Raw genomic sequence first — 10,348 nt, forward strand, 5'->3', positions numbered from 1 at the left:
ACTTTTAATTCAAATTTGGATATAGAAAAGAGAAAAGAATAGTGCTTGTGGTGGTAATTGACTGAAAAAAAAAAGGTTAAGATGAATGCATTCATTGATAACATTGACCATAATTTAATTCATTCACTCTCACTGTCAAAGAGTATGAGAACTAATCAATTAAGTTTTAAATATATAATGAAAAAAAACTGCAGACTTCTCTTCATGTTCACATTTGAATTGGAATCTGATTTTTCACTTGTGCCTTTAGTTTTAAGCATTCATCATGAAAGTCTGACATTTCAATTGATACATAAAATTTAGCACAATTAATTCCTATTCAAATGTTAAATATCCTGAACAATTAACATCTGATGTGTTTCTCACACAAATTGGCATGCCTAGCTAATTTTCCGATACTTAAATTCATTCTTTTTAAAGAGTTACATTAAAAATGTTTTGCTGGGAGTGGTGACTCATGCCTGCAATCCCAGCACTTTGGGAGGTCGAGGTGGGTGGATCATCTGAGGTCAGGAGTTTGGGGCCAGTACGGTGGAACCCCACCTCTATTAAAAACACAAAAATTAGCTGGAGAGTTGTGGCAGGTGCCTGTAATCCCAGCTACTTAGGGGAGGCTGAAGCAGGAGAATCGCTTGAAACTGAGAGGTGGAGGTTGTAGTGTGCTGAGATGGTGCTGCTGCACTCCAGCCTGGGTAACAGAATGAGACTCCGTCTCAAAAATAAAAAATAATAATGAAAAATAATGTTTTAATTTAAATAATGGAGAGGCTTATAATGATCCAGAATTTTAAAACTTAACTTTTTGTTTTTGCACATTGCAAAATTTATTGTAAATATTTATTTAATTCAAAATAAATCAGAGTTTCATATTGGAGAGTATTAAAATGTTTTGTAAGTTTTTATGGGAGAATAAAGGTGAGATACTTCAATATAACTTTAAAATAGAATTCTAGGATCAAGAGTGTGTGATTCAATAGAATAAAAAGATATTAATCTGCTATAAAATTATTTTACAGGATAAATAAAAAGTTAAAAAGATAATTTACATGATCTCAGAACATATCAAAGAATATGGAGAATATAACATATATTAAAGGGATATTTCAATGCAGTGGTTAAGATTGTTTTTTAAATTAATAATATTTGCTTAATAGGCTTTCCACTTAGAAAAATAAAGCTTGCTTTATCAACTATGTGGAATGATTTCCAAAGAGATCAATGTGCTAAATATAGAAACAAAATATGAGCAGCAACCTCAAAATTTATGAGTCATTTTAAAGCAAGACAGGAAACCTGTGATAAAGTCTATCCTGTGGATAGACTGCATGAATGTTAGAAATTTTAGCATATTAATATCCATTATAAGCAAGTCAAAAGACAAATGATAGGCTGCAGGGCAGTCTTTGCTTCATGTAACTGAAGCAACAGAGGTTTCAAGTCACCATTGCAAAGAAATTCTTCAAGTTAATAAAGCAACAATGAGAAATATTGTAGAAAATCTTGGAAAATTGTTACCACCGTGGCACAGAATCTTTAAGCTCTAATTTAAAGAATGAACATCTAAAATGTTCAATACATTTAAATGCAGATATGAAATGTACACAAACACATTTTTAGAGTAATTTATCATTTTCTTAGAGGTCTCAGATTTTGCTATCTTCAGTTTTTCCTTATCTTTCTTATCATTCTGCTCTTTCGACATTGGAACTCCTTTGTTTAAGCAACAGAGCAGAATGTTATCAGCTGACTTATGTCAACACTTGCCGAATTTCCCATTCTTATAAATAGCAAATTATCATTTTTCTTACATTAAATTACTATTATTATTTATTATTATACTTGAGATCTTGCTCTTTCACACAGGCTGGAGCACAGTGGTACGACTATGGCTCACTGCAGCCTTAAACTCCTGGGCTCAAGCAATCCTTCTGCCTCAGCTTCCTGAGCAGCTGGTACTATAGACACTCCACCACGCCCAGCTAATTCACTTTTACTTTTTTTTTTTTCAGAGATGGGGTCTCGTTGTGTTGCCCAGTCTGCTCTCAAACTCCTGATCTCAAGCAATCCTCCCATCTCTGGCTCTCAAGTAGCTGGGATTACAGGCACTAGCCACTGTGCCCAGCTGTCTTGCATTAAATTATATAACGAACAGTAATTGAGATTATTTAGACACCTGCACTAGTCTCCATTATAATAATTCACACAATAGTAAACTATTATTTTTAATTGACTATCAAATTATTGGAACTAAAGTGTCTGCTAGGGCTTTGAATCTATGCAAGCCTTTATTATTGTGCTACTTGATATTCTGATGTATGTGGCCCTATCAGGAACACTGTTCTGCCAACAGAAACTTAGTTCAATCAAAAGATAGAGAGTTCTGGACTTTGCCTTATTTCTATTTTCCCAATTTCTTCCCCCGATCTGCTTAGCTCTCTGAGTTACTGGTGGAGTCATTAAGACTTGTTTCAGCTTGATTCACACAAACACACACACACATATAGGCAACAAACATACATTATTTCCCTCAGAGTGAAATCACGCTTTTCTGCTAATTTGTACTTAAGGCTAAAATTAGATGTATGGGCATGCTATTTAATACAGTTGCAAATATTTAAGTAGTGGTACGTATATTTTCCCAACTATTATCTTTCGGGGAAATTTACTATTGGATATAGAAATTTAGAAATAAAGTATGGAAATATTCTCTAAATTAAAATTTGATTTATCTTACAGAATTTTATGGATGTTGGAAACTATATGTATATATATTCATGACACCTTTAGGGAATGTATGGAAGACATGTTGATAATATTTATAACTTTCTCAATTTTCTTTAGAAATGGCATAATCAATTCTACTTTAGGGAGATCAATTTTTGTAGTAATTTTTCAAAATATCATCAATCATATTAACAATATCAAATATATAACTAGAGTTTGGCCTAATATGCTCTTATCATTTTAATTGTTCATTTACCTTATACCTATAGCTATAATCTTTCTTTCAGTTTCACATTAAAAAGAGTTTTATTCTTTGGTGGCTATTGTGAACGGGATTGAATGTTTAATTTTGCTCTCAGATTGGACGTTATTGGTGGATAAAAATGCTACTGATTTTTGCACATTGATTTTGTATCCTGAAATTTTGCTGAAGTTGTTTATCAGATCTAGGAGCCCTTGGGCAAAGATTATGGGGTTTTCTAGCATAGTGTGATATTGCCTGTGAAGAGAGATATTTTAACTTCCTCGCTTCTTATTTGAATACCTTTTCTTTCTTTCTTTATTCTGATTGCTCTGGCTAGGGCTTCCAGTACTATGTTGAATAGGAGTGGTGAGAGTGGGCCCCATTGTCTTCTTATGGTTCTCAAGGGGAATGCTTCTAGCTTTTGCCCATTCAGTATGATGATGGCTATGAGTTTGTTGTAGATGACTCTTACTATTTTGAAGGATGTACCTTTAGTGCTTTAAAATGCCTCTGAATACAGTTAACTAGGAGGTGAAAGACCTCTACAATGAGAATCACAAAGCACTGCTGAAAAAAAATCAAAGAAAACACAAACAACTCGAAAAACATTCCATATTCATGGATAGGAAGAATCAATATTGTTAAGCTGGCCATACTCCTCAAAGCAATTTACAGATTCAATGCTGTTTCTATCAAATTTCCTATGACATTTTTTCACATAATTGGAAAAAAGTCATTATAAAACTCATTTGGAACCAAAAAAGAGCCTGAATAGCCAAAACAATTCTAAACCAAAAGAACAAAGCTGGAGGCATCACACAACCCAACTTCAACCTATATTACTAGACTATAGTAACTAAAACAGCACAGTACTGGTACAAAAACAGACAGAGACCAATGGAACAGATTAGATAACTCAGAAATAAAGCTGCAAACCTACAACCATCTGATATTTGACAGCATCACCAAAAACAAACAATGTGGAAAGAACTCCCTATTCAATAAATGCTGCTGGGATAGGTGGTTAGTCATATGCAGAAGATTGAAAACTGAGTCCTTACTTTACACAAAAAACAGAAAGCAACTCAAGGTGGATTAAAGATTTAAAAGTAAAACCTCAAATGAAAAAGATTCTAGAAGAATATCTAGGCTATACCATTCTGGACATCTCAGCCTGGCAAAGAGTTCATGATGAAGACTCCTAAAGCAGCTGCAATCAAAACAAAGATGGACCAGTGGGACCTAAGTAAAGTAACCAGCTTTTGCACAGCAAAAGAAAGTATTAACAGAGTAAACAGATAACCTACAGAATGGGAGAAAATATTTGTAAACTATGCATTTGACAAAGGTCTAATATTCAGAAGCTATAAGGAACTCAACAAGTGAAAAACAAACAACCCCATTTAAAAATGGGCAAAGGACAGGAACAGACAATTCTCAAAAGAAGACATCACGTGGCCAACAAGTGTATGAAAAAAAGTTCAATATCACTAATCATTAGGGAAATGCAAATCAGAACCTCAATGAGACACCATTCAAACCAGTCAGAATGGCTAATATTAAAAAGTCAAAAAATAACAGATGCTGGTGAAGTTGAGGAGAAAAGGAAAGACTTATACGCTGCTGGTGGGAATGTAAATTAGTTCAGTAACACTGTGGAAAGCAGTCTGAAGATTTTTCAATGGACTTAAAGTAGAATTACCATTTGACCTAACAACCCTATTACTGGGTATATACCCAAAAGAAAATAAATTGTTCTACCATAAAGACATACACACGCATATAGAAAAGATGTGGAATCAACGTAGATACCTATCAACGGTAGACTGGATAAAGAAAATATGGCACATACACACCATGGTATACTACACAGCTATTAAAAAAAAGAGATCATGGTCTTTGCAGCAACATGGATGGAGGTGGAAGCCATTATTCTAAACAAATTAATGCAGAAACAGGAAACCAAATATATGTTCTTGTAAGCAAGAGCTAAACATTGAGTACACATGGACACAAAGAAAAGAAAAGTAGACCCTGGAGACTGTTCAAAGGTGGACTGTAGGAGGAGGATCAGGGTTGAAAAAGTACCTATTGGGTATTATGCTGATTACTGGGTGACAAAATTATCTGTACACACCTACCCAGCAACACACAATTTACCCAATTTACCCATGTAATAAACCTGTACATGTAGCCCTTGAACCTAAAATAAAATTGGAAAGAAAAATAATGATAAAATGGCTTATAATACATTGAATAAAATAGAGATGCATGATTCTTTATTGATATAATTAAATGGTAAATATTTAATAAGGAAGGAGATATTTTCATAGTCTCAAAGTACCAAAAAAAAGGGTAACTTTACAGTGGGAAAAGTGTGGCAGTCACCATTTTATTCAAATGATCAGGGTGACCATCATCTGTAATGGGACAAATTAAAATTATGTGCTACTTGATAAGATGTGGTAAGAAGAGCACATCATCATATCTATGATACATATCTATCTATGATACATATATATGATACATATCTATCTATGATACATACACACACACACACACACACATATATATATATATTTAGACAGTCTCACTCTGTCACCCAGGCTGGAGTGCAGTGACGCAACCTTGACTCATTGCAACCTCCACCTTCCGGGTTCAAGCCATTCTCCTGCCTCAGCCTCCCAAGTAGCTGGGACTTGGGATGCACCACCACACTCAGCTAATTTTTGTGTTTTTGGTAGAGACGGGGTTTTGCCATGTTGGCAAGGCTGGTCTCAAACTCCTGACTTTAAGTGATCTGCCTGCCTCAGCCTCCCAAAGTGCTGGGATGACAGGCGTGAGCCACCACATGAACATAGAGACTTCTATGATATTTCTGCTAAAGATAAATAACCTGAATAAATCATAAGGAAACAACAGACAAAACTAAACTAAATGGCGTTCTAATTGTACCTGCCTGAAACCCTGAAGATTGTCAAGGTCATGATAGTCAAGGAAAGGTTGAGGAACTGTTTCAGATAAAAGGAGATGGGAATAACATGTGACTCTGAACTTGATTCTTTTGCTAAAATGGACATCACTAGACAAATGGTGAAATTTGAATAGGACCTGAGGATTAGCATGATTAGATGATGGTAATGTTTCTATGTTAATTGCCTGGTCTTCATGCTTTTGCTGTAGATAGCATAATATTCTTGTTTGTTGAGTGAGATGGAGCATCATGTCTACAACTCACTCTCAAATAGTTTAGAAAAAATTCTTTATATTACACTTGAAAGTTTTTGTAAGATTGTTTCTAAAAATAATAAAAAGGTTTTGTAACGTTTATCACGTAACCTATTTCCCATGAACAACATGAAAACGTATTTATATTTTATTTTTTCATAACATTTTGCTCATTAAAGCTGAGATATTGATATTAAAAACTAATGTCACTCAAGTAACTCTGACACATCTATGAAATATTAAATAGGATTCCAATGCTCTTGCTATCAGAGACCAAAAAGAAAAAAAAAATGGAGGTTAGATAAGACCCAGGTTAAATTATTTCATTTTAGGAGGACCTTATATTTCTTGATTCAAAAAATAGGTATGCATATTTGGGTAGTAAAACTGTGTCAACTGTCTCTTTCTTCTTTCAGATAAACACACACACACACACATACACACATACTTTGCTTTTGCTATAAGACTGTTTTTCCTTTTTTTTTTTTTTTTTTGACAAAGTCTTGTTCTGTCCCCTAGGTGCAGAGTGCAGTGGTGTGGTCAAGGCTCAGTGCAGCCTCTGTCTCCTGGGTTCAAGCAATTCTCCTGCCTCAGCCTCCTTAGTATCTGGGATTGCAGGCACATGCCACCACATCAGGCTAATTTTTGTATTTTTAGTAGAGATGGGGTTTAGACATGCTGGCCATGCTGGTGACAAACTCCTGACCTTGGGTGATATGCCAAACTCAGCCTCCCAAAGTGGTGGAATTACAGGGGTGAGCCACTGTGCCCGGCCCCATAAAACTGTTTTCAACTATTGCTGTAAACATTCATGCATGACTTTTCTCTATTTCCATATTTTATGACATGCTTCTGGAAAGCCATATGATATCTTTTCAGTTATATTTGTTTCTGTAACTTTCTTATCCATGAAATTAAAATACTTATTAATTATCTTCAGTGCGAAGGAGAAGGAAGGGATGGGTTCCAAATAGATATAATTGAGATTCTGGTCCCAAATCAAAGTTGTATAGAGATGGATGTGAAACCAGAGAAAGAAAAGAATTATGTTTGTATAGAATATTTACTATAGATAGTTTGATGTAGAAACAAGGGCTTATTTCTCTTACTCAAAACACACACACAGGCACATACACTTTTTTTTTTTTTTTTGAGATGGAGTCTTGCTCTGTCGCCCAGGCTGGAGTGCAGTGGTGTGATCTCGGCTCACTGCAAGCTCCGCCTCCTGGGTTCACAGCATTCTCCTACCTCAGCCTCCCGAGTAGCTGGGACTAAAGGTGCCCACCACCATGCACGGCTAATTTTTTTTTTTCTGTTTTTTTTTTTTTTTTTTGTATTTTTAGTAGAGAATGGTTTTCACTGTGTTAGCCATGGTGGTCTCGATCTCCTGACCTCGTGATCCACTGGCCTCGGCCTCTCAAAGTGCTGGGATTACAGGCGTGAGCCACCACGCCCAGCCCATTATTTTTCTTAGACTAAAATCTAAGAAATTTAATTAAAATCTAATCTAATTTCTTTCTATTTTGTCCTAAAATCATATTTATAGATATGCTATTTAATACATTTGCAAATCTTTAAGTAGTGATATTTTTCTCTTCAAATACCTTCGGGGAATTTGGGTTTGAAAGCATTAGGAGATATTTGGCAAGATTCAGGATAGAAGGAGGCTAAAGAACAAAATTATGGAAAAAAAACAGTTTTCATGGGATAAAGCATTTCTGGATGTGGCAGTGCTGTATATATCTTAGAGATAAGTGGAAAAAAATATTCCAGTAAAATACCGTGGCAATAGATGAAGGAGCTAGAACATTCATGTATAACCTTCCCATTTTTGGCTACAGGTTTTTATAGAAGATAATTCAAGGCACAAGAAAAAAATTAAAGACTACAAATTGGGTTCAATGTCCACTGCTTAGGTGAAGGATGCACCAAAATCTCACAAATCGCCACTAAAGAACTTACTCATGTGACCAAATACCACCTGTTCCCCAAAAACCTATGGAAATGAGAAAATTTTTTAAATGGGCAAATTTATTTGTCATTCTAGCATCTGATATTAGTTCCCTGAGGAAGAAATATTTCTGACCATAATGTGAGCTCAATGTGAAAAAATAACTCATTAGGATCTAATTAGCTAATGACATCTTAGTGTGGTTGTACTGTTTTAGAGCTCAATTCTGGAAGGTTTTTAGTGAAAGGCAAAGTGTCAGTCTGTTTCATCTGTGAGAAGATCTGGAACAAGTCAATTTTAGATACATTTCTAAGATTACTTGAGCCTGATCTACCATCGATCAATTTTTCTCACTTCCCTTTCTTTAAGAGGTAAAATTGGGTAACTAACTTTCTGGCCCAGAAGGAGATAAATGAACTTTTTTTTTTAAAACTACTTCCCAGCACATCGTTTTTAATGTAGAGAGCTCAAACTAACAAGAAATGAAATTTTAAAAGCTTTCATATACATCAACTGCAATGGTGGTCACCAGGGTCTTCTCTACCATTAGTCTGAATGCATTAATCTGTTTTATTTCTTGCCTGGTGCTGTTGAAATTTCACTCTGATTTCTCTGGACACTCTGGTACCCATATGCCTTATTAGTAGGGCATGTGCTTGCAAAGGGATGCAACTATACTATTGAGTTCACAGTTAAAATGATTCTTATCCATTTACATTTTTGGAAGTTTTGAGATGATAACACTTTCTAAAATACAATAGTTTGATTATTTGCAAGCACATTAAACAGATGTCAAGAGGAAGGATCATTATATATTCCTGTTTTTAAATGTCTAGTTCAGAAAAGAATTTATCCTCTTCGAAAGGAAGAAGTTTCATCTAAAAGTAGATCAGAAGTAATTCATATGCAGTCATATAAAGTTCACAAAAATATTTATCTGAGTACTTTTCCAAATGAAAATACTATTTTAAAAATTAATAGAGTGGATTCAAATTAATTTTAAATTTTTAAAATGTATTGGATCTTTATTATAAACACTAAACATGTATACAAATCTGAACTAACAAAATTACGGCTCACTTTACAGTTTTATATTTGAAATATTTGGGGCTACTGAAATTAAGTTTTAGTCTGACCAACGTTTGAACATACTGTTAATCATATTTGTTCATAATTTAATAAGGCATAAGAATAATCTGGCAGTAGGAAGTAAGAAAATAGATTGTAGATTTGAGTCAATAAATTTGAATTATCATTATCTTGAGCAATTTAAACACCAATGTGAAATTAAAAATACCTTGGTAAGGTATCGTTGAATTTCCTCATATACTTTTGCCAGTTTACTTCTGGACTCCAAATCTGTGCTGTGTGATGTTCATTTTTGAGCTCATGCTGTTACCAGGGGATCCTTGCTCCCAGAGCTCCCAAGATGGTGGTGGCTGCTTCCAAGATGGTGGCGGGCCACTTCCAAGATGGCGGCAAGCCTCGTGTTCTCTGACTTGGGGTTCTTGGCCTCAGGGATTCCAAGGAATGGAATCTTGGGCCATGCAGTGAGTGTTATAGTTCTATTAGAAGCCGTGGGTCATGGAAGAGAACTGTAGAACCCAGTGACTAGTGTTCAGCTCAATTAGGAGGAACCTGGGCACTTAGCCATGCAGCTTTTAGCCTGATTGGGAGCGGTAATGGACACCTGGCTGGATCAGGAGCACAGTGGCCACCCTGCCGGATCCAGAGGGATGGAAGTCAGTGGCAAGTCTGCGACAGCGACAAACACCATGGTGGACAGTGAGCAAAAGCTCAGTTCCAGCTGTAACAAGCATGGACCAGAAGAGTGTGCAGTTGCAAGATTTAATAGAGTGAAAACAGAGCTCTCATACAAAGGGAGGGGACCCAAAGAGGGTAGCCTTGCCAGCTCCAATGCCTGGGTTTATATTCCGATCATTGTCCCTCCCCCTGTGCTCTCAGGCGATAGATGATTGGCTATTTCTTTACCTCCTGTTTTTGCCTAATAGCATTTTAGTGAGCTCTCTTTACTACCTGATTGGCCAAGTGTGAGCTAAGTTGCAAGCCCCGTATTTAAAGGTGGATGGGGTCACCTTCCCAGCTAGGCTTTGGGATTCTTAGTCAGCTTAGGAAATCCAGCTAGTCCTGTCCCTCAATACTAATTGCCTTAGCAGGCTTTGACAGATAACTGCAAGTGG

The 10,348-nt window shown here is 35.8% G+C and overlaps 1 long non-coding RNA gene across 1 annotated transcript in view; it reads right to left on the reverse strand.

Moving 5' to 3' along the window:
* Positions 1-9,624, reverse strand: part of LOC105466680 (uncharacterized) — a 68,063-nt gene extending 58,439 nt beyond the window's left edge. Inside the window, exon 1 of the long non-coding RNA XR_011620482.1 lies at positions 9,445-9,624. This is a non-coding gene — a long non-coding RNA (uncharacterized lncRNA). The remainder of the gene's footprint in view (positions 1-9,444) is intronic.
* Positions 9,625-10,348: the final 724 nt, after the last annotated feature.

This window comes from Macaca nemestrina, chromosome 3, assembly GCF_043159975.1.
Source record: "Macaca nemestrina isolate mMacNem1 chromosome 3, mMacNem.hap1, whole genome shotgun sequence".
In the NCBI taxonomy this organism is placed as follows: domain Eukaryota; kingdom Metazoa; phylum Chordata; class Mammalia; order Primates; family Cercopithecidae; genus Macaca; species Macaca nemestrina.